This window comes from Eumetopias jubatus, unplaced genomic scaffold, assembly GCF_037043125.1.
Source record: "Eumetopias jubatus isolate StellerSeaLion01/CBP00866 unplaced genomic scaffold, mEumJub1_p1.0 scaffold_6, whole genome shotgun sequence".
NCBI classification, from domain to species: Eukaryota; Metazoa; Chordata; class Mammalia; order Carnivora; family Otariidae; genus Eumetopias; species Eumetopias jubatus.
This window is the reverse complement of record NW_028274812.1, coordinates 123,472,801-123,498,467: the sequence shown is the minus strand read 5'-3', so window position 1 is coordinate 123,498,467 and position 25,667 is coordinate 123,472,801. Positions and strand designations below refer to the sequence as shown.

At 37.6% G+C, this 25,667-nt stretch overlaps 1 protein-coding gene across 1 annotated transcript in view; it reads left to right on the top strand.

Annotated features, from left to right (window-relative positions):
* GMDS (GDP-mannose 4,6-dehydratase) overlaps positions 1-25,667 on the top strand; it is a 637,538-nt gene that overhangs the window by 430,944 nt on the left and 180,927 nt on the right. The gene's annotated exons all lie outside the window — the stretch shown is intronic.

The following is a 25,667-nucleotide window of genomic DNA, read 5'->3' as shown; positions in this document are numbered from 1 at the left end:
AAGACATGCTCACTTTTTTTTCTTTTTCTGAGCTGAAAATTTTTTTCTGTGATTAGTAATTACCAGCCAGTACAATAGCCAGCTATGAATTAGCAAATTTGATTTCCAAACCAGTACAGCAAATTGAAAGCAGAAAAATATCAGCCAAAGGTATAATAGTCCCTTTCCTGGTCACACACTTGTTACACTTAGATGATAAGATATTTTACTTAAATTCAGCATTCTTAGATGGGCGTATAATTTGGACGCTACTTTAGATGCCCCACCTTGGGAAAAAGCTGTTTACCTTAAGATGAGCTATACCTTGAGCACTAAGCAAACAGAGTAATTGTAATATTTTAATAGCTATGTTTACATGCAGATCTTGAGATTATTTCTGCATTAGGTGATTTATAGGGCTATATTAAGTAAATCACACTTGGAATGCTGCTCCAAAGGATGAGTCACAAAATACTGACATTTCCCCTTTCTCCTTTCAAAAGAGAGCTCCAAGGGAAAGAGAAAAAGAATTCCTCCACTCCCCATACTAATCTTAATGCTAATCAAAAAATCATCCCATTTACGTTTGTATTTCAGCTATTTTCCATATTGACTTCCGTTGAAATGTCTGTTTAAAGTAAAATTATCTAATGTAAAATTTCATAGAGATAAGTTGATGTTGTAGAAAAAATAGCCAAAGCCATTATGGAAAACCTTGTCATTCCTAATACTGCGGCTTCTGCAGGCTGAACTAATTATTGCCTAATCTTTAACTTGAGGTATTGGTTAAATCAATTAAGTCGTTAGGAGTAATTTCAATAATGCTAGTGTTTGGGAGAACTACATAGCAAACACAATTCGCCTTAATTAGACTTTTAAATTCAGAGCCCTAAGTCTGGAGCCAAGTCCTCTATTTTGAATCTCTCTATATTCACTTAGTTGTAAGGGGAAATTTTTTAATATGTCTGGCTCTAAGTAATTAGTTTGCAAATTTGTAACATGAGATGTTGTAGGAGCTGAGTTTGGGAAGGGAAGCAGAGCCTCCTCCCTTTTCATTTTATTAGCTTTTCCTGTATCTGGAGACTTCCTGCAAGGATGGAACATTCCTTTAAGTTCAGCTTGTGGGAGGTTTGCACCAATAGCATAAAATGCCTCCAGATAGGTACCTGCCACTGACCTTCATGTACCTTTTGCCCTTTAAGAAAAAAGAAGAAGCAGTGCTTTTCTTTGTCAAGCCTCTCAGAGCCTGTGGTGGGCAGCTGAGCCATATGGGAGCGCCTGAGTTATGTCTGTGCAGTCCTCCTGTCTCCTCCTCCCTGGGAGGCCTGGGTCTCCAGCGGCTGCCCTCCGTGCGCCTCTTCCTCTCTGAGCAGTAGATGCTGAGCTGGAGATCCTGTCCAGACCTGTGGGAAAGTGCACAGAGCACCAGCTATTCAAACTGTTCCTTTCCCACTCACTGGGAAAGGGACTCCAGACAGGAAGGTTTCATTAGCCTGAAAGAACATCGCTCCTTCGTTTTAACTCTTTGGCTCCTATGGCAGTAAATCCGTTGAGGGCAGTATTCACATTTTAGATATTGAAGTTCTTTCTTGAGAGAATTATAATGGCTTTGCTCCCACAGAGATTTTTCCTAGTTATTTCCTTTACCAGACAAGAGTTAATCATAATGCATTCCTGCCCATAGAAAGTCCAGGCTTTGGTAGTGGGGTCCGTCACACTGGTCAGCACTGTAAGCAATGCCATTTTAGCAGCAGGTATTCAAGTAACAGATTGGGAATCTAAAATTCGGATTATATTAGAATTTGAATCTTCAGTAAAGTGTGATTTGTTTAGGATTTTCCCATTCTTCAACGGTTGCGTTTGTCTAATTTTATGGCAACTTACTATATGTTTTGAAGCAATGACTGCATCCCCTGCAGTAGAGAAAAGCTCCCTCTCTCTCCCTCTCTCTCCCCCCTCCACCCACCCCCTGCTGTTTTTTAAGTGCAGAAACATCACCACAATAATGACATACAATTATAGTAAACATTGAACAATCTGTGCTTTCTCAGGTTTATCTTATCATCTAAACATGTGGTGAGCCCAAATAGGTTAAGTGTCTTTTCCCTAAGGTGCAATATTTCTGCACTTTTGGATGCAATTTAAATTTTATTTTTAAAGCCTTACAATCACACATTTGAACATTCTGAAAATTAAACCTTGTCTGAACATAATTGCAAGAGTTAGCGGAAATTGAACAAATGAAATATAAAGACTTCCACTTCCTGTATATGAATTTTTAGCCTTTTCCCAAACTTTCTCTATTGTAAACTTAAAACAAAGTCTTATCAGCAAGTAACATAGAGTAGCAGCTGGATATCATTAAATCCCCCTGTCTAAGCTATTCTTCTTCATTACCTTTTTCCTGACAAGCTCTTGCTCTGCACAGAAAATGTAACTTTGTGATAGAGATTTATGTAATTCAGGTGTCCTCTATTCTGAGTGAGAGCTTGGCTGCAGAAAAAAGGGATTTGCAAAAATCCGTAGAATTTTATAAAAAGAAAGGGAGAACCTGACAGAATTCAGTGAAGAAACACATGTTAACATAACCAGTTCATCAACCACTTTACCCACACTCTCTTTTATAGGTTATTTGCATAATAAGAATATTTTTCTGCAAACTGGAATAGCTAGATTTTATTCTACTAATGCAAGAACATTAGCTACTTCATCATAAAATACACAGCAGTATTCTCCAAATGCTTTCAGATTCAGTGAAACATTAAAATGTCTTTACTTAAGCAATGTAACAGAAAATACCGTCAGACATCTAACCATAAACACAAATTAGAGCAAGCAATGCCGATGCCTTTCTGAGTTTAGTGAAATGGTGTCATAGTCATTAAGTTGGTGGTGATGTGGTAACATACACACACCAATTTGTGAGCATTTAATTTGGTCTCTACTGGCTTTCATATGTCAAAATCTGAGTTCACGTTTAGGCAGTTTTCTTTAACGATACAACAGAACCACTGGGAAAAGAGACTTGTATCTCTTGGAGATGACAAGACACTAGGGAATCAAAAAATAAATTAAAAAAAAGCAAATGAAAAAATTCCCTAATGACTCTCTGGGAACATTAAATTGATTAACCTCTTCTTTCCTTGTCACAACAGGGATTTTTTTTTTACCATGTAACCAAATTGCTATCATAAAGAAATATAATCAAAAAGCACAGTCAACTATGCAGTTGATATTTATGCCCACCTACCTGCACTTACTATGTGAGTTACAAATACAAAAAAGTCTGAGAACTTATAAAATAGTTGATTTATCAAACCTAAATAGACATAAACTTAATTTAGTGATTTAAGTGTGAATATTACTCAGGTGATTATTATCATTTCACTGTGACATAGCTCCCTTTTCTTAACCTTTGTTACACATTATTTCTATAAAAGCAGGATAAAAATGCCCGAATTGGACATAACAGCTTCCCGCAAAGAATGGAACTGTACTCTCAGGTAGGAATTTCATTTGCACTGCTGCAAGGACAGAGAAGGTAAAATATTGTGCGGACCCAGAACCTGCTCCAGCATCTGCCACTTCCACCCTGTCCCCAGCAGTGTGTCCCTGTGTGCTCAGTACCGGTCTGACTCCTCATCTCCTTCAGTAGGTTTAGACATCATGTCCTCAGGGAAAGCTTCTCTGACAGTCTCCCCCTAGGGAGGAGAACAAGGGTCCATGTTCCTCCTGCTCACACCTGTGTCATATATCATCTCATTTTAGCACTTCACACTTGTAATTCTCTCTCTCTCAATCAGTGAAAGATATATGCCAAAAAGAACTTTCATCCTTGGTGTGTAAGAGGTCATCTAACTGTCAGAGATCAGGAAGGCTCTGTGACATATTGGGGGACCATTATCTTTTGGGAGGTTGATATGTGTGATCTTATTCACTCCCCTTAGGAAACCTGTGAAGTAAGAGGAAAATCCCCTTCACAGACTCAGAGACACTGAGGATTAGAGAAGTTGAAAAGAACCTGCCCAAGATCATGCAGATAGTAAATGGCAGAGTATACATTTGAATTCAAAGGTTTCTGACTAAAACACCTGCTATCTTAAACAATTTCTAAAAATTATTTTTTACTGACTTACCTAGGAATATCTAAACTCATGCAGCTGTTACTTTGACACCTGATTATATAGTGCTTTGGACCCTTTTTGAGTTGTCTGTATGACTTGTCTCATTAATAACATTATGAACCCCTAATGGACGCTGGATACTTTTTAAAACCATCTCCCCCTACCGCCACCCCTACCTCTACTTGCTACCTAGGGGTATCAAGAGCTAGACATATAATAGTAGATGTTTAATAAATACTTCTTGAAAATGTGAAAATTAAAGGTAGAACACTGTATTGTTTACAACAGACAGATGACAGACTTAAATTTTGGATGAAACTCAAGGACCAAAAAATTAAACCTGAGTAATCAGATGTTTTATCTTTTTCCTTTTTTTTTTTTAAGGGAAGGGGGGATCTATGTCCATTAATAGAGAACTAATTAATGCCTAAATTAAAACAGTTAAATAAATTATGATAATTCTATAATATGATTTGCTTGCAGCCATAGGAGAGAACAAGAACATTCTTCATGAAACAGGAACACGTCTAAGATAGGATAAGATGACAAAGTAAGGTCAGAAGAGCGTGTATTGTGTAGTATTTAAAAGGTGGGTGAGGGAGATCTGAATGTTACTGTGGTTGCCTGGTTGAGGGAGGCCGTGGCGGGGTGGGCACTGGGCAGGAGAGTGCTCAGGGACTGAATGGAGACAATACAGTATATCCCTTGTTAATTTTTGAGATTTTAGCCATATGAATGCAATATCTGATTTTTTAAAAATTAAATTTTCTGGAATTCTCGCATATGATGTAGCTTAATCAGAAACCTTTTTCAATCCCTTTTCTATAAGAGCAGAATAATCCTGTATTCAGATTAGAAGTATATTAAAAACCAAATGCTGGTGCTTAAATCAAACCTCACAAAAACATTGTAAATAAAGGGTTTTGCTGTGTTTTATTATTTAACGAAAGAGGGAGTTGCTGACTCTCCACACAGATGTCATGCGCTAAGAAAAGATGGATCCCAACTGGGGACAACGGAGGGAAGATGTATCATGGTGCCTCTGACACTCAGTAACCCCCAGGAGCCCCAGGACCTCAGTGCAATTGCTCAGGGAAATGCAGCATTGTAGGTCTGGGTCTGTTCTGCCAGATGGAAATTAGTATCTTAAAATAGACCAACTTTTTTTTTCCACCACTGAGAACATTTTAAATGGAATCTCTCTTAGATTTAATGTTTTTTAACCTTTGGTGGACCCTTAATGAAACCTTGTAAAGTATCTTTCATTTTCTTGCTACTTGATAAAATTAATGTCAGCTGGTTTAATTTCAAAGCATGCCAAACATGTTAACCTGCAAATCAGTAACCTTTCCTTTTCAATCTTAACTACTTGATTTTAAAATATTAACCCTTAATAATTTCTTTAATTTTTTAAAATAAATTTTAGCCAAAACCCAAGTTCTGCCTTGATGATTCAATTATGTTTGTATATACAAGTGTTCATTTTCTAATGAACAGGAATCTGGAATTGTTCTAAGGATTTGAAGGAATGTGCACATTGTGATTTTAAGGAGAGCATATTTTCCCATTTAGACCTTGACTAGAAATAGAGAAAAGCTAATCAGCCACCTCTTAATTTACTTTATTTATTTAATGAGCAACTTGAGTTTGTGTTAATTTCTGCCTTCATAAATTACCTTACTTTTAAATAATGAAGATTTTCAACTCACTGCACTTCCCATCTGAAAATTGTTTTTTAAACAACCTTGGTTATAGTTTTCTATTTTGCTGGGAGAACTGGGTCATCCAAAATATGTGTGGGATGTGAAGTTTTGTTTTCTGCACAAAGATTTGTCATGAGTCTAAACATTTCTCTCTCAAGTAATTTACCGTTTAATTACATTGTGTTATGTTCCCTCAGGAAGGGGAGGAGAAGAGAAAGGAAGAAAACTCAAAAAAAAAAAAAAGTTTTTTAAATGTGTACTGCATTCAGGATTTAGATTTCACCTTATAAAGTTTTTACTACAGTGTCCTCCTCTCCTTGTGTCGTGAAACAGTGAATCACTCGTGTTTGTCTCTGAGGACAAATGTCGTTCTCATGTTTTATCCTGACACCTCTGAGATGAGCTTTCCATATGAAGAGAAGGGAGGACATTTGATGCTTCCAGTGTTATTCTGGGGCCTCCCCTTTTCTGGGAGTCGCTGACACATGTAGTTTGGGCAGTGAAGCCCAGCAGGAGGTGACATCAGGCTGATTCCCCTGCTGATTAATGTGCCTGAGGGTCCCTGCCACACTTTGCCCCCTTCCAACGTGTTGGTTTTAAAGAAGGAGCCTTTCATATGCTCCGCTGCCGGCTGAGCTGGGCAGAGGTCCAGTGGCGCCAACAATTTTCCGTCCTTTGTATGAGTGATCAGAGGCCAACCCCAAGAAACTGACAGTGGTTTCGCTCAGTGCTACTAATGATCTTCAGTAGCCGAAGACTTCCTTCCTCGTGTGGCCTGAACGTTTTGCTGGGTGAATGTGTGATTTGGAAAGTGGCCACAGAGACACAACCTGATAAAGTTCATTGTAGGCGTCACACGTTCCCTGGAGCTCTTGGGATCTGCATTAGATGAAGTTCAACTTAAAAGAGAGAAATGGAAAGTTAACTCTTATGCTAAAGGGTTTTTGCAGATGTGCTTTCTAAAATGCGAAGGCTCACTTTGTTAGTTCCTTTTCTTACTGAATGTTTACAGTCAAGCTAATGATTCGCGTGGCAGACTATTTTTAAGACCCAAGTGTCTGGCTCTCTCTTACCTTGCCTTGCCTTTCCCACTTGCCACTTTTTCTTCCAGAGCTTCCAGGGAGTCATGGCAGCCAACTTGTTGCTTGTGTTATCTGTGTGGTAAGCAGTGCTGTCATTTGTATGTCCTTCCGGACAAAAAAAAGTCATCATTTCAACCCAAGGATCAGAATGCTACAAGTAAAAATGAACCTCTAAGGAGTTTTTCTCTTCTGCACCCCAGGCTTCGCTCAGCTCCAATCAAATCATGCAACATAGTAGTTTAATCAAATTTATGAAATTTCTGAGGTTATTTGCAAAACCACCTTCTGGTTATGTGTTTTAGGACAGATCACCTGTGACCATAAAGAAGCTCATCCTTAGAATTATTAATTTACAAAAACTGTCATGCACAGAGATAGACGTGGTGAGAATAAGTCACCAGAACTTAACTGTGGTGCTTGCTCCCTGGCTTCATAGAGAACCAGGACCAGTGGATGGAATGTACCTGAACTACGCTTTCACTTATGGTACATCTCATGTTTTTAATATGCTAATTTGCCCTGACAAATACCTCCAGAAGTGAGTTTCAACTCTTCAAATAAATAATCCCTACCAGTGCTTGAAGAGCTTTCAGGATTTCATCAAAAATCTAAAAAGAGTAGGAACACCTTTGTTCAGTTGAATCCTCAGAAAGGTAGAATAAAAGACTAACTGTCCCCTGAGTGACATGCCATTCTAAACTGTTTTTACTTTATTAAATCATGCTTCCCCTAAAACCTGCCTCTGGGATTCACAGTTCTCTTCAGTGTGTGCTCTTCCCTAGTTCCTCTGCTAAAAACTTTGTCACCTTTCCTAAAATACTTAAATAAAAGTGAACCTGGCATCTGTTTGGTGCTTTGCAGTTTATAAAGACATTCCCTTCCCCCAACCCCATAAAGCAGGATCACTGTGATTCATCATTTTACTAAAGAAACTGGTTAGCGCCATTGGCTAAGTGGCAGGGCTAGAGTGAAGGCCTTCTTGCTCATATTGCCTGTCACAAATGGCAGCAAGGACACAGCCACTGGTTTCTCCTTTGGTTTCAGAATGGGAGGGATTTGACCTAATGGTAAGGAGGCCAGTGTGGCCAGGGGAAAAAGCCATCTGACTTCTTCTAATCCTGTGGTGGTGGTAGTAACCTTTGTAGCTGGTCAGGAAACAGTTTACAAAAGGCCTTACCTTGCCACAATAACTCTGCTGGTTTGTTCTGATTTGGAAACACTAAACCTGTATCTATATGAGCAAAATAAAGCCAACAAGATCACTACATTCATGTTTGTGGAATTGCTGTTGAAGAATAATTTAAAAAATTATAATACTTTTGGCAAATATGGCACCTGGGTGGCTCAGTTGGTTAAGCAACTGCCTTCGGCTCAGGTCATGATCCTGGAGTCCCGGGATCAAGTCCCGCATCGGGCTCCCTGCTCAGCAGGGAGTCTGCTTCTCCCTCTGACCGCCCCCCCTCATGTGCTCTCTCTCTCATTCTCTCTCTCAAATAAATAAAATCTTTAAAAAAATACTTTTGACAAATAATTTTCTAGATATGAGTGAAGGGGTTACATTTTCTGGAGTGCTTGCATAAATTTTCACATGCCAGTGTAAGACCAAGCATAGTCTCAAAGAGGCTCTAATTGTTATCTTCATTTGTTGTCTTTGAGATGCCTTGCTATAGTGCAGGGGATTTAATTTTATTTCAGTGTCAGGCATCATTAACATCTTTTTGATAATAATTATGAAGTGTAGATTTCTGAACAGATGCCAGGCATAGGTTATCCTTCATTTATCTTTTAGGCAAAGATAACTATATCAAAATGTATTTATTGTTGGCTTTTTTCTTTTAAACTAGAGAAGTGTTTTACCATTGTTAGAGTAGAAAACACCCATGTCTTAGACTTTTTCTCTCTCCCTTCTTTTCTTCATGCTTAAACATACATTGAGGTCCTGTGTTACACCAGGCACTGTGCTCAGTTACATGGAACACAAAGCTAAACAAACAGATTTCTTCTTGTCAAGACATTGAGTCTAGAATACTGGTTCTCAATCAGGGGCCATTTCTGGAGACATTTTTGGTTGTCACTACTGGGGGAATGCTGTTGACACCTAGTGGGTGGAAGCTGCTAAGCATTCTATAATGCGTAGGACAGACCCCCAAGACAAAGCAATAGCTGACACAAAATGTCGGGAGTGCTGAGGTTCAGAAACCCTGATCCAGAGCAGCTCTCTTCAGCAGAACTGCCTCAGAAGATGAAATTATTCTATATCCGCACTGTCCTGTACGGTTGCCGCTAGCCACATGTGGATTCTGAGCACTTGAAATGTGACCAGTGTGACTGAGGAACTGAATTTTAAATTTTATTTAATTTTTTTGTTTTTAAATTTAGATGCAAAAGCTGCTTGTGGCTAGTGGCTACTGTCTTGGACAGTGAAAGTCTAAAAGAAGAGATTAATGCATTAACTGGTGATGACAGCTCTGTGTGAGATGACTCTTAAAACCAAGCTCCTAAGAGGTGTCACGGGAACACGGAAGGAAGAAATCTGAGTTAGACCTGGGCAAGAGTCACTTTCTCTTAAACTGAATGTTGAAAAATTGAAAAGTATGAAACATGCCCACATATAAAGTGACTTGAATATAAAGTAATATTCCCATCTATCTAATGAGAAGATTCACTTAAAAAATAGTTTAGGGAGATAACATGAATAACTTTTTAGGGGAAAATGTCTACTTGTAAAATCTAATGGTTTTCCATTTCATTATATAAACATTTAGAATCAGATATATATATACACACACATATCTGTTGATATATATGTGTTGCGGTATATATATCGCAGTATATTGCGAAGTATACTTCGCAATATATATGCTATGTTTTTTTCCAGTTTCACATTTTGTGAAGTACTGTTTTTTCCAGCTCTTCAGTTTCATCTCTGTTGTAGAGTTGCTACTCATCGCTAGAGCCCCTGTGTTATCTACACATTGTCCCAGAACACACTGTCTCACTTCCATCCAAGCTGTTTGTGATACAGCACTTATAAAATCTGTGTGTACAGGTGCGCCTGGGTGGCTCAGTCGGTTAAATGTCTACCTTCAGCTCAGGCCATGATCCTGGGGTCTTGGGGTCAAGTCCCATGCCAGGCTTCCTGCTCAGTGGGGAGTCTGCTTCTCCCTCTCCCCATCCTTCCCACTCCTGCTCGCTCTCTCTCTCAAATAAATAAAATCTGTGTGTACAGCACTTTAAAAATCTGCCCTTGGATAATTTATTTCCTATTACAGGTACCTGCTTACATAACATTGGGTTAGTTTTTTTTTTCCTTTTATCCTTTATGTGTATATTCTTGAAATCCTCAAGATAACTAACTTCTGCACTTCTTTTTAAGCCAATCTTTAAAAGGCTTGTTTTGAACATCTACCATTTGCAATAATGAGGCCTTATCTTCAGGAATACAAACTACATCATCATCAAATGTGCCTCCTGTGTTATTTTTTCTCTCCGTCAACCTCTATAGTGGCGTTCAGAAGTGACAGTGACTGAGCCGTTTTCAAGCTATTGAATCTTCCTGAAAGAGTATCTTGGTGTTCCAAATAAAGTGACTGAGAGAAAGCCCCATAATGTGAGAGGTAGGACTGCAGTTCAAGAAAGTGGAATTGACACAAGTACTTGTTTCTTCTATTGCCGAAGGCCCCCTTAAAAAGATAGTAAAAGAATAAAAGACAGTATGCTCACAACATCAAAAAAAGGAGCAGATGAGAGATCTCATCTAATTTCTGAACACAGAGCAGATTGGAGAATATTAATGAGCTAAGCAGAATAGAAGTTAGCTTCTTCTGAATAGCACTTCTCAAACTTTAACATGCATGTGAATTGCCCTGAGCCCATCTTAGGTGGCTCCCACCTGGGGCTGAGATTCTCTATTGCTGACAAGGCTCCCAGTGACACAGACGCTGCTGCTGTGAGGGACCACACATTGAGGACCCAGGGCCCTAAGACTTGGGGAGGGAGCCTATCTGCCCAGCAAACCCAGAAAAACTTTACAGTAGGAGTTGACACAAATCACGGAGGGCAAAAGTCACTTACAGGTCCGAAATCAGGGGGATTAACTAAGGTTCTGTACAGGGAGACTTCGTGTTATTGTGCTTTACTTTGTTATGCTTTGTAGACACCGTGGTTTTTTTTGTTTGTTTGTTTTGTTTTGTTTTTCACAAATTGGATGTATGTGGCAACCCTGTGTTGAGCAAATCTACCAGTGCCATTTTTTCAAACATTTGTTCACTTCATGACTCTGGGTCACATTTTGGTAATATTTCAAACTTTTTCATTACTATTTTATTTGTTAGGGTGATCTGTGGTCAATAATCTTTGATGTTGCTATTGTGATTGTTTTTGGATGCCACAAACTGCACCCAGATAAGACGGAAGACTTAACTGATTAGTATTTTATGTACCTGACTGGTCCACTGATTGTCCCTTCACCATTCTCTCCCTCTCCTCGGGCCTGTCTAGTCCTGGAGACACAATGTTATTGAAATTAGGCCAAATTATCACCCTGTAGAGGTTTCTGAGTATTAAGTGAAAGAAAAAGTCGCACATCTCTCACTATAAATAAGCTAGAAATGATTAAGCTGAGGGAGGAATGCATGTTGAAAGCCAAGACAGGCCAAAAGCACTACACAGCCAGGTTGTGATGCAAAGAAAAAGTTCCTGAATTCTTAAAAGTGCTACTCCAGTGAACACGTGAATGATACAAAAGCAAAACAGCCTGATTGTTGATATTTAGAAAGTTTTAGTGGTCTGGGTAGAAGATCAAACCACGACGTTCCCTTAAGACAAAGCCTATTGCAGAGAAACGCCCCAACTCTCTTCAATTCTATGAAGATTGAGAGAGATAAAGAAGCTGCAGGAAAAATGTGTGAAGCTAGCAGAAGCTGGTTCATGAGGTTTAAGAACCTCCGTTACATCAAAGTGCAAGGTGAAGCAGCAAGTGCTAATGTGGAAGCTTCAGCAAACTATCCAGAAGATCTGGCTAAGGTCATTAATGAAGGTGGCTTCCCCTAAGAACAGATTTTTAATGTGGGGGAATCAGCCTTCTATTGGAAGAAGATGCCATCTAGGACTTTCATAGCTAGAGAGAAGTCAGTGCCTGACCTCTAAGCTTCAAAGGACAGGCTGACTCTCCTAGTAGGGCCTAATGCAGCTGGTGACTTGAAGTTGAAGCCAATGCTTATTTACCATTCCTAAAATCCCAGAGCCCTTAAGAATTATGCTAAATCCATTCTGCATGTGCTCTCTAAATAAAATAACAAAGCCTGGATGACTGCACATCTGTTTACAACATGGTTTACTGAATACTTGAAGCCCACCTTTGAGACCTACTTAGAAAAAAAGATTTCTTTCAAAATATTCCTGCTCATTGACAGTGCACCTGGTCACCCAAGAGCTCAGATCAAGGTGTACAAGATTAATGTTACTTTCATGCCTGCTAACACAACATCCATTCTGCACCCCATGGCTCAACAAGTCATTTTGACTTTCAAGTCTTATTATTTAAGAAATACATTTCGTGAGGCTGTGGCTGCCATAGATAGTGATTCCTCTGATGCATTGGGGCAAACTAAATTGAAAACCTTCTGGAAAGGATTCACCATTCTAGATGCCATTAGGAACATTCGTGGAAAGAGATCAAAATATCACCATCAACAGGGCTTTGAAAGAAGTTGATTCCAACCCTCATGGATGACTTTGAAGGGTTCAGGACTTCATTGGAGGAAGTAACTGAAGATGTAGTGGAAATAGCAGGAAAACTAGAATTAGAAGTGGATCCTGAACATATGACTGAATTGCTGCAATTTCTTGATCTTTGTTTTTTAATCATTTGCAAGCTTTTGTGCTATTAATGGTAACAGAGTCATCTAAGAACTAATTGGATCCCACTGGAGGCACATATCTCCTTGGTTGAAAATGGTTTTTCTGAGGTGCACTCCAATATGACATTGTTGTGCCAAAGGCTGTAACTAAGAGAAAGGTAAATTAATACTTTATCTTTTTTTAAGATATATGTTCAAAGACTATTAGTACTAATACATGGATATTCCTAAGTTAGTACCAGGAGATCCACACAATTAAAAATGGAATATGTCATTTTGAATTCAGAACACCAGAATATTTTCTCTTCATGGAATACTACTATTTGTAGCATTGAGCAAAAGAGGTTAAGGCTTACATACCATCCTCTTTTTATATGTATGAAGAGAATGGAGGAGCGTGAGCATAGATATTATAGACATCAGAAATGCAGGTTCAAGTAGAACAATGTCAATTCAAATAAAGTGTATTTTCTCGTCACCCAAATTCTTTATGGAAAGTTACTGTTTTCTAAGCATTTTACTTATATTAGATCACTTGGTCTTTATTCTCCCTTTGTGAAATAGTCATGGCAGGTGGTATTAACCCTAATTATAAACAAGGAAACCAAGATTCCAAAAGGTTAAGTGACCAACCTTGGACTACATGGTTAGTAAATGGCAGAGCTACTACTAAATATTTATCTTTTTCCTTTTCATTTCCTTTTGTATATAGCCTATAGATATTTTCTTTGTGGTTATCATGGGGATTATATTTAACATCCTAAAGTTATAACAGTCTAATTGAATTCATACCAATTTGACTTCACTACAGCTTTATCACTACCCCTTTCTGTCAGTGATGTCACAGATTACATCCTTATACATTTTGTGTCCAGTAACATAGATTAATAATTATTTTTATGTACTTTCCTTTTAAATAAGGTAAAAAATAAAAGTAGCGTTACAAGCCAAAATTACAATACTAGCTTTTATAATGACTCTGTATATACCTTTACTGGGGATCTTTGTGTCTTCATATGACTTTGAGTTACTGTGTAAGCTTCCTTTTATTTCAAACTGGATGACATTCCTTTAGCATGTGTTGCAGAACAAGTCTAGTGGTAATGAACTTTCTTAGCTTTTGTTTATCTGGAAAAGTCTTAATTTCTCTCTCATCTTTGAAGGCCAGTTTTGCTGGATATAGAATTCTTAGTTGGCAAGGTTTTTCCTCTCAGCACTCTGTATATACCAACCAGTGGCCCTTCTGGCCTCCAAGATTTTGGATGAGAAATTGACTCATAATCTTTTAATTTTGCGTTTATAACTATATCTTTACAATATCTGTGGGAAGCATATTAATAGCTTAAACAGAGTGAAAATGGTGCCTACCTACAAAAAAGTTTTAATCATTTAACATAATTTTAGGAGCCTCTATTTACATGAAAAAAATTGCTAATATAAATCTTGTATGTAGATTTCATAGACTCTCTCCTTAGAAATATTCTATGATCCTCTTGTTACAGTTATTCAAACTAGTTCTTCAAATTAGACTGGCTTCATTTATTTGACATAGCTTAATTAATCAAACTTTTAATTTATTTTTCTGCTATTTTGCAAGTCTGAAATTATGTAATATATTTTGTCTAGTACATTTTTTAACAGTTAAGAAAATGTGTGTTTTATGGAAATTTTAAGTTTTCTGTATCTCCTATGTTCTCACAAGAGTGAGATATTTTAAAGGACCTTATACAAGTTAAACTTCATCAGGAATAGTCTCACCTGATGCTTGTTACATGTAAATGTCAGGCACTGTGTCCCATATGCAACCTTTTTTTTTTTAGAGAGGGAAGGGGGAGGGGTGGAGGGAGAGGTAGAGAGAGAATCTGAAGCAGGCCCCATGCCCAGCAAGGAGCCCAACCCTGGGCTCCATCTCACAACCTTGAGATCATGACTTGAGCCGAAATCAAGAGTCAGGTGCTTAACCGGCAGAGCCACCCAGGTGCCCCACCATATGCAACTTTGAAATGGTGATTGACTCCATATTTATTTGCAAGTAAAGGATTTAGATGTTAAAAAAGAAAGTTTAAAAAAACTTTCTGTGCTTCCTCTCCCCCCTTCTCCACTTCTGTAATTTCTGGCATAGGAAAAATTTCATAAAAATAATCAAATATTTAGTAAGTACCTGTGATGCATAAAGCACTATGCTAGGTGCTCAAGGTGATTTAAATGTAATAATTCATGCCCTCAACATCTAAAATAATATTTAGGACCTAAGGAAACAACAAATGTGCAGTGCTAGGATCCAGGGAAGAGGATAGAAGAAAGCAAAATCACTTCTTGGGAGTGAGGCTATTAAAATAATAGCTACAAAATATTGAGCACTTAAAAGGTACCAGACATATAGCATGCATTATTCCATTCCAACATCCTGCATGTTAAATAATATCTTCACTTTATTTATTTTAAGATTTTATTTATTTATTTGACAGAGAGAGCGAGAACAGGAACAAAGCAGGGGGAGTGGGAGAGGGAGAAGCAGGCTTCCCACTGAGCAGGGAGCCCAATGTGGGACTCGATCCCAGGATCCTGGGATCACGACCTGAGCTGAAGGCAGACACTTAACGACTGAGCCACCCAGGCGCCCCAATATCTTCATTTTAGAATGAGGCTCTGAGTGTGGAGAGCTTAGGTAGTTGATAGAAGGCTACTTGGACAGCCTCTGCTGGAGCTGAGTTTTGGAGATGATGTGATGCCCACACCCTTATTACTGCAAACACTATACTTTCCTGAGAGCTTCAAGAGACAGACCCACAGAAGCAAGGTTGCCAGGCATTTTGAGAGGCGAAGATTTGGGTGTTTTTTTTTCCCAGAACAGAGAAATCAGAGGTTGTGGCACAAAGGCTTTAAAAAAAAAATGTGGACATATTCAGAGGCTGTGACTAGTTAATTGTGGAAGGAAAAGCAGGTATAGTAGAATACAAGACTGCAGAGGGAAGTGAGAAAGATGGTGCAGAGGGCATAGAAATGCATACTTGGATTCTTTGGGCTATGTGCCCAGCTCCAGGAGGCTCCCTTCATGTTGCATGGGCATGTATTGCATTTACACAGATTATAACATGAGTTGCAGCCCCCAGGAGTTGTGCAACATTGGCCATCCTGGACTGGGAGACAGGAGGCAAAATCATCACATAGTTTAAGAGTCACAGACTGATGGGGTGGTGTTGCGAACAGAACATTGCAGAGAGCATGTGGACCTGTAGCTGATTGAAGTCGTTGGGCGTGGGAGAAAGAAAGGAAGTCTGAAGGTTAGCATTTGGCAGTCCCATAGCCAAATAAGGGACGTCAGAGAAGCGACTTGATCAGGAGCTGGCAGACGGGGAGATGGGCTTACATGTGAAGTATTGGTGATGCTGGACTACTAGAAATGGCCACGCTGGTCTGGAAAAGGCTATTTTTAGTCTTTGTTTTGTCTTGTTTTTAAATCATGAACAACTTTCAATGAAATTTTTTAGATTGTCAACAAAAATGCACATATTTAGTCATACATTCTATCATAATTTCAGTAGTCTAACAGACTCCCTGAAGTCCATCCTTGGACCTTCTGAAGCTAGGTTAAAGATTCTTATGCTAGAAACAGAGATATTTGAAGCCATATTGGTGGACGAATTTACCGGAAAACAGTACGTTAAAGGAAAAGGAAGGAAGATAAGGTCACAACTCTAGGAAGTGCCTAAATTCAGGTGCCAGGAAGAGGAGGAGTAGGGAGGGGATGATCAGGGCGTGTGCAGGAGAGGGAGAGAAAAGCACTTGGCTAATAGGGTGTCTTAAAAACCCCAGGGAATCTCTTCAAAGAAAAAAGGTAGTCAGCTGTGTTGAAGATACAATTAGGAAGATAATATCTGAAAAACTTTAGACTTGATGAATAGACAGTTATTTTTCTTTAATAGTGTTATTACCATTTTTTGAAACAACTGTGTGAGTGAGGGTGGATTTTAAACTGAAGGGTGCGTGGTGAGAAATTAGAGATAATATAGAATTTTATTAATTTGATGTCCAAATATATAATGGGTATTATTTTCAGTAATTTCTCACCCAAGAAAAAATAATCAAACATTTAGTCAGTACCTACTGTTCTGTGTTAAGCTGAAGCATGCATTTAAATGTAGAAATTAGGTGATTTTGTGAATTGTTTACAAATGAGTTAGATGTTATATGTAAAAGAATTTTGCCAAATACCTTACATATTTCAAGTATGCATACAAAATCTTTTTAAAGAGCTCTGAATTTGTCACTGAAATTGAGAAGATGTTTAGAAAAAAGGAAATCCTGTGGTATGAATGACCCAAATACACAGTATTTTCATGTTGGTGGAACTAGGCTGAAATACTTTGCTATCACATTTTTTATTTTGAGGAAAAGCTTTTTTTATTGTTATGTTAATCACCATACATTACATCATTGGTTTTTGATGTAGTGTTCCATGATTCATTGTTTGCGTATAACACCCAGTGCTCCATGCAGTATGTGCCCTCTTTAATACCCATCACCAGGCTGACCCATCCCCCCACCCCCCTCCCCTCTAGAACCCTCAGTTTGTGTCTCAGAGTCCCTAGTCTCGCATGTTTCATCTCCCCCTCCAGTTTCCCCCCCTTCATTCTTCCCTTCCTGCTCTCTTCTTCTTCTTTTTTTTTTTAACATATAATGTATTTCTTCTCTCAGACTGCTCTTTATTAGGCACTATTTAACTATAGTAAAACAGAAAAATTAAAAAATACTTGTTACATTAAGAATCTTTTTAAATTATCTGTCATTATGTCAGGTCATTTTGAAAATTAACAATGTTTAAGTGGTTAAAATATTAAAGAGGCATTTTACTGAAGTAAAAGTAGATCACTGTAATCTATCTTAGCATCTAATGTAAGAAAAAGTTTATATTCTGAGAGTATAAATAAGTCTCAAACATGCATCTGTTTTTGGTTTATTTGTACACTCATCACACAGTTTTAAACCATAACAGATCATTTTATTTCTCCTTTCTTCTTCTCTCTCATCTATCTGAATGTTAACTATTAAGTAATTATCTAAGTAATTTTGCTTATCTAGAAGTATATTAATATTTTTCTTGAATCATCTCATGACTGCATTTTTTTTCTGTGATTCTTTTCTGCTCTTTGAATTTGTCAAATTATTACTGGTTTGATGTTTTTATATGAAATTTTCCCACTCTTTTTAGTCTTAAGAAACTCACTTCCTATGAAAATAATCGGAGCACTGTCAAGACTACCAGGAATATGTGACCTAAAACTTACCCCAATACTTCTCAGAATGATGAGTTTCTTAATGTGTTTGGGCTTTGCCAAACCATCACATACTTTAAAATATAGCTATGGTTTTGAATTTCCAAATGCATTCACTTTAAATAATTATATAATATTAATATTTTTAAACGGGAAAATTTGAATTGGGTCCGAATGCTTGCTTTTTCCCTGTGTCCTTCAGTTCAGGTAACGTGTTGCACCATTTCATTATGCAGAATGCAATGAACAAGAAGTCACTTGTCATAGCCGTCTGTTTCCTGGTAGTTTACACACCAGAAACTGAAATCTGAGAACGGCACTTGAAGGAAAACAAAGAGCTTTACAGTATTTTTTTTTTCTTTTCAGGAAAACACACAGAAGCTAATTTTAGCTTCTTGATCAAATTGACCCAGCCTTTAACCCTGGCAAACGTTACCACAACACACTTCCAATAGACAATAGTTTGCATACCAGCATCACACTGGAAACAGATGTGCATGCAAAATTGGCCTTTTTTCCCCCCTCCAAAGACTGAGCCTGCCACTGTAGTGAAGGCTGAAATGTGGTCCTTCCTAATTGGGGTAAAAACTGGGTCTTCTTTCAAATTTCAGTCTACAAGCTTTCCTGACTTCTTAAAAATTTATTATGTCACAATTATGTTTTGACCAGAGTTTCAAAATACCATTTGCTAGAGAAACATCTCTTGGCTTCAGCATCATTTTTATCCTGGGGAAAAAAAACCCAGAAATTGTTAGCAGCTGCACTATTCATGAGTGATGGTTACACAGTTTATATATTAGAACGTTTGGAATGTGAACAATCACCTCTTTTACTTTCTCACCAAGTCTCCTATAGTTTATATAAATTGCATTTTTATTACCAAAGAAACGTCAGCCTCCCCCTCCTCGTCCCCAGCCATCCTGACCTTGCCAGGCACACTCGCTGTGGTGCCCACCCGCCCGGCTGTCCACCAGCAGCGACTTCTGGCAGTGCATTCGGCTCAGGCTGAATGGAGCCTCCAGGAAGGAACCAGGAAGGTTGCCTCAGCTTAGCAGTATTCAGCGTAGGCTCTTCTCAGAACCTCTGGGGAGACCCACTAACTTCTGAAATACTGGAGAGTTTTTCTATTTTTGCCAGGAGACAAGAAACAAATGTCCGTGTTTCCTTGAGCAATGAAAAAGAATGTTTCCTGTTTCATTTGCTTTAATAATTGCCTTTCTCAAAAGATCTTTCCATTTTGGGATGGCTATAATTGGCTATAATATACGCATCCGTATATAGAATCCATGTATGTAAGATGCAATGAAGTGACATTCTTCAGTACTTTGCGTGACTGTTTTTGTAAACTTATGCGTGGCAGGTATTGGCCCTGCAGCTTCACTGAAGTCACAGAGCGGATTAATGACAGTGGGGTCTGAGCTAGAACCCCAGGGTCAGGTTCCCAGCTGAGGCCCCGACCCACATGTGCAGAGCGACCTATTGACCAGCCACGGAGGGTTCTTAAGGCTTACAGGCAGACAAATCCTAATTGATCATTTACATTTTTAAAATATGAATTTGGGGAATGCACGATTTTTTTTAAAGCTGCACACTTTATATTATAAAGCATTATGTAAGTTATGCTTATCAGAATTTTAGAAATTAAATAGACTTATTCTTTAATTCATTATCAAGTTATCCCCTTCTTTAAAACATTCTTCTCTCAAAAATAATCATGAATACCACTTATCACTCTAGGTGAATTGTTTGTATTAAAGTTTAAATAGAATTCTAGGAGATTATAATACATCTGTATGAAATTACTTTAAGTAAATAGATGTTAGACGCTCTAATCATAATTGCATGTTAACTATATTAAATGCAAAAAGCATTCTGAGTTTTATAAGGCACGCAAGCAAGCATTGGTCAGATATCTATACCAAAGTATTAGTTCTTATATTTGCAAGTTAATAACTAATAGCTTCATTTGAACTTTGTGAAGGGAATTTAAACTATTTTAAACCTAGAATTTTTGATTGACTGCCAAAGGGGGAGAATTCTCATTGGATTTTGATTGTGAAACCCAATACTTTTTATCTGTATGTTTTTATTATGAAAGATTCTTTATCCACATTTTATTTTTTTCCTAATAAATCTCATGCCTCGTCTTTCAGTAACACATGGATAGCAGGTAACTGCCCCAAGTTCTTTTTGCCCATTTACACTTTATGCTAAATGTTTTCAAGCTTATAAGTTTCATCTCATCAATGCTGAGTCAAAGGTACATAGCTAATAAACTATAACAACAGATTAGGAAATATGCAATTTCACCAAATAATGGTTATATTATCAGAGGGCTTTTATATTAGTACCAGACAGAAGTTTTTGTATGACATATGTATTTATTATTGTGCACATTGCCAAAATAAATACTCAAAATTGCAGCAGTAGTTTTCACTTAGCATGAGGATTCCTAATTTGTACCATGCTATTTTATTTTCTTTAACATTACCCCCAAAGCTTCTACCTGTCATGTTCTTGTCTCTGTGAGAAACCTAACCCAAAGTACAGACTGTAAAATGAATATAAGGAAATATCTTTCAAGGAGCAGACATCTTCCATGAGGCAAAGGGTGAAGTGACTTACCTAAGACCATATACGTGGTAAATAATGGATCTGAGATTTAAACCCAGGCTCCCACCTAACTCCAAAATGCAAAATGCACTTATTTTTTAGACCAGTGCGTATGTGTATGTGTGCTACCTCCATTATATGTGCGTTACATATATGATATAAATGTGTGTGTGTTGTACCAGTCCCCCCCCACCACTACCACACCGGGTAGCATTTTTTTTCCCCACTTGGGAGAAAACTTTCACTTAGAGAAACCTGCCTTTCAGTCTTTATAATAATCTGTCCTTGATATTCCAAGTTTAAAATTCATTAGCTATGTTCTTGGCTGTTACATTTTAATTTACCCAGTTATGTTTTCCAGATATATAACAGATTCAGGAGATACATACATTTTTGGGAATTTTGATATCCATTGTCATATTTATACCATAAACATGCGTTGATGTGCATTCAGATGATGTATCTATATGCTTCAATTCTGTAGTTTTATGATTTTCTGTTGGGCTTGTGATTATCAGGTAAATTATAAGACTAAGTCTACCTTTTAGAAAACTAACTAGTGGATTCACTTTTTCTCTCTTTTCTTAGCTTTTATAACACTGTGATCTTCCTTTCTTTTTCAGTTCTCCTTAAAAAAAAGAAAGAAGGAAAGAAAATACTTAATTTCATTATCATTTCCTTTAGGGTATACTGGGCCAGGGTTGCCTTTTCTTCTCTTACCCAGGGTTTTACCTACTTGCTGAGTTGCAGGTCCTTTGATGTCTTAAGAGAGTCGGGGTGAATGGCATGCAGATTATAAGCTCCATGAGAGCCAAGGGGTGCGCCTGACCCACCTTCATCAGGAGCTGTTCGCCCCTACAGGGATAGGAGCAATTAAATTGTTTGTTCTGCTACAAAGTAAATGGGCTACTAAGAACTTGTTTGTATTTTTATATATTTTTATGGTTAATGTTTTCAGTGACCCATGTTATAAAGTAAACCATAACTACTTCTGTAAGCATGTTACAGTAGTAAAGCAAACTGTATATTCCTAGATATTTACATCACTTCACTCAAGGACTTGGAGTGAAACTTCAAAAAAAAAAAATTTCTTCCCAAACATTTCAGTTAGAAACTCAATTTCAGATCCTTGGCAGTCTTATGTATAGGCTTTCTTACATGATTGTTGAATAACATGTTATTATACGTGGGGGAAGAATAGTTCTTTTGTTGGCTGCATTACATTTTGTGGTGAAATTGGAGAAAACAAATCATTAAGGAAGTCTATTTTAGTTCAAGACATTACACACTTATGACGAGTCTGTTTTTTAACCCTGCCAAGTTAAAAGAAAACGCAGACCCATTTGTATTGGAACAGGAAGGCATGTTCTAGATTGCAATCTATCAGTACCATCATGTGTATTTATATATGAGGGAGAGCAATTTATTAAATATATGTGTGTAGACACCAGCTTATATATAGTCACGCTGCTATTATGTATAGTCACTGCTAATTTACTAATGACTAATTTTCTAGATAATGCTGAGAAGAAAGGAAAAATATGTTTTCTTGATGAAATGTTAAACTCTGATAACTCCACCCAGACCTACTTTCCTCTAGCAGTTTCCCTGGTCTTCCAAAACTCTATCACCACCCCTCCATTGAATTTCCCATTGAAGCAGCATCTATGATCAAAAGAGAAAAAGAAAAATTGTTACTGCTTTATAAAAAACCATGTCTGTGTTTATTTGTTGCAGTTAGCATAAGCAGAGAAAAAGGTATGAACAGAAAAATACCAAACTTTGAACATTGGTTAATTAGTTGAATTCAACTTTGAGAGAAGAGGAAAAAGCCTGTTAACTCTTTAGACACTTCTGTGTCCTTTGATTTATTACAATGAGAATGTATTTTATATTGAAGTTTATAGAAAAGTAGAAGACACAACAACGTGTTTTACAATATACTCTGAATTACCAATAGCAGTTGGGCATATTACCTCCCCAGATGATACCTATATTTCAGAAGAGGGTGCTGTTATTGTACATGAATACATCTAACAGTGGGGGTTTGTAGAATCACCACAGTATGGTCATCAGCAGCTCCTGGGCTTGGAAATGAGACCAAATTGGGATGCAGTCATAACTCAGTCCTTGGTTGATGTGATTTAAGATAGCTAAATAGGCTTTTTGAATCTCAGTTTCCCCATCTAAAGTAAATCATAAAAATATTTATTTCTGTTAAGATGGTACAAAGATGAATGCAGATAAAACTGCTAGCCCAGAGCAGAGCTTCCGTAAATGCCATCTAGAGCATTGCCAAGCACATGGTAGGCTCTCACAAATACTGAACAAATGGATAAATGAATAAATGATTACTTTTTGACTTACTCTCTCTCCTCTTGCCCATCAAGTCAATGTTAGATCAAGGCCAGGGGTGCAAGCCTCCCTCTCAGTTCTGTGCCCCCACCTGTGGGACAGTAAGCACTCTTACTCATTTATTGCTCATTGCAAGTAGCCGGCATTATTAGCATTATTACTATATTAGAGATAGGAGATGTATTTGGTGTCATGAACAAAGACTTTTTTTTCCAGCTGAAGTTTTCATTTCCTCTTTATTTTGCAATATTCTGTCAGACTGAGGTTTTTTGGGAAAGAAATCTGGAAGAATAAAAACAAAGCTGGACATCAATGTAAGGTATAAACAGGCAGAGGGCCATCAAAAACAGTTGCACTAACTAAATAGTAAGTTATCTGTAGAACTTACCTTGGCCTTTTTACTACTCATGTACTTTTTATTTATTAAAAAAAAAAAGAAGGAAAGAAAGAAAATAGAGGAGTTGAGGAACTGAAAGGCTTATTCCTTGCCTTGTGTGAATGGGAATGGGTTTATTTTTAAATCTCACTTGAAAGGTCTTTATTGACCTTTTTAATAAAAGATGTTTGAAAGCATGTGGGCCATCACAAAAGAGAAAAACAAAAAATCAGACTAATTTTCTCTTACTTTTCCAAGAAATAGATTATTCCATGGCTTTATTCACCAAGGTGAATTAATGTTTCCTTTCAAGCCCATATATGTATATAGGGCTATTGCCTATGTCCAGGCACCTTTTCATGTGTGATCAATAAGGCCAGGACCACAGGCAGCCTTCATTTAGAATTTAATAGCAAAAACAAAGACACTGAGATTTTCTACCAAAAGTAATTAAGTTATCTAATGTTGACTTTGTGAAAATATTCCTTATTCTGTACTTGTTTGCATGTATAACTTGTTGGGTTGAAATGTGTTTATAGTGTTGACTAACACTTTAACCTAAGGTAAATTGCTGATTTTTCTTGTTGTTAAATGAATTGCTTTTTTATTGCAGACAATTCATGCACTGGAAAAAAATTGTCTGAAATTATCTAAAGTATTCCAACATACAGAAAAGTCCCACCTTTTTATGTGTGAGATGTACTATGTACATGGGGGATTTGACCCACAGTAGAGGGCTATTTCATGACGTAGTCATGTATGTTTTGTCTTAGAATTTATGATATTTTATTGCGTGCCTTCTGTTGTCCCCAAATGTGATGTGTTCTTCTCATATTGGATTTAAAATAAATACTTTTCTTTTCTTAGTAAAATTCAACTAAGTACAGAACTGTTAATCCTATCATTTTTTTAATTAGAAACTGAAACATCAGGAAGTTTTACAGAATCATAAAATAAATGCCAGTAGTTTAATTGGTTTTGTATAAACAAGTGTAGAGACTGAATTGGAAAGCAGAGTTGTTTCATATAAGTGAACTCTGAATATATATATAAACATGTACACACCATACACACTCGTGTTTTTTTATAAAAACATAAAATGCCTTCAAATTAAATCTGCTCTTCTTCCACTTGAGAGTTATTTAAAACTACGGACATTAAGTGGCTGCTTTATATTATTAAATCTTACAGTATTTAAGTCTTCATAATATCCCTCATGTTGAAATTGCTCTTTCGCCTCATATAGCACATCACCAAACTTAGAGAACACAGCTTGGGTGGTCCTGAATGTTCCAAAGGCAGCTGCACTTTTTTTTTCTCTGGGTACCCTTATCTTGGGTATTAATGTTGAAAACATTATAAGACTTTTCATAATGCTCCAATAGTCTCTCTAGTCCCAAAATGTACACTTCTAGAAAGGAAAAAAAAGGAAAAAGCCATTCTAGCCTCAGTCCTTTGAAAGTGGGATGCTTTTCCTTTGTAGAAAGAAAAAGCTCCAGACTGTCCTATGACTGAGAAGAATGAACACCTCCCCAGTCGTGACGCTAGCTAAAAACCCTTTGGCGGCCAAGGTAGATTTAATCAGATTCTAACGCTAAATTGATACTCTAATTTGGTATAAAATTATGTGGTCGGTATTAGTTTTTCTCATCAATACATGGGACCCTGCTGAAATGAAAATGGAAGCACAAAAAGGATGAATGGGTTTCAGGTTGCTGTCGGGCACGCAGCTCCCTTTGGAGTAGGGTGCAGCGTCCATTACGCTGGCTTTTCAAAATTTGCTCATGTGAAGCAGTTGTGTTTTATTATTCCATCTCTACATTGCTTTATATGAAGGTGAATATTACTGTCTATATTAAACAGTGCATGGAATTGATTCTGTGTCTTTCCCCCTGATATTTCAGTTTCCAGTTATCAAACAATAAGATGAACAATTCTGTATTTAGTTGAATTGCGCTAAGAAAAATTTTAAAAGGACTCTTTGTTTTTTTTTTAATTTTATTTATTTATTTGACAGAGAGAGACACAAGGAGAGAGGAACACAAGTAGGTAGAGGGAGAGGGAGAAGCAGGCTTCCCACAGAGCAGGGAGCCCGATGTGGGGCTCGATCCCAGGACCCTGGGACCATGACCTGAACTGAAGGCAGACGCTTAACGACTGAGCCACCCAGGCGCCCCAGGACTCTGTTTTAAATCATACATGAAGAGCATAAGTTAGTAGAGACTTCATGACTAAAGAAAAAGTCAGTGAATTGCTTCTTCTCTCTTATTTAAGGATCTTAAGTGTCCTGTGGGAATG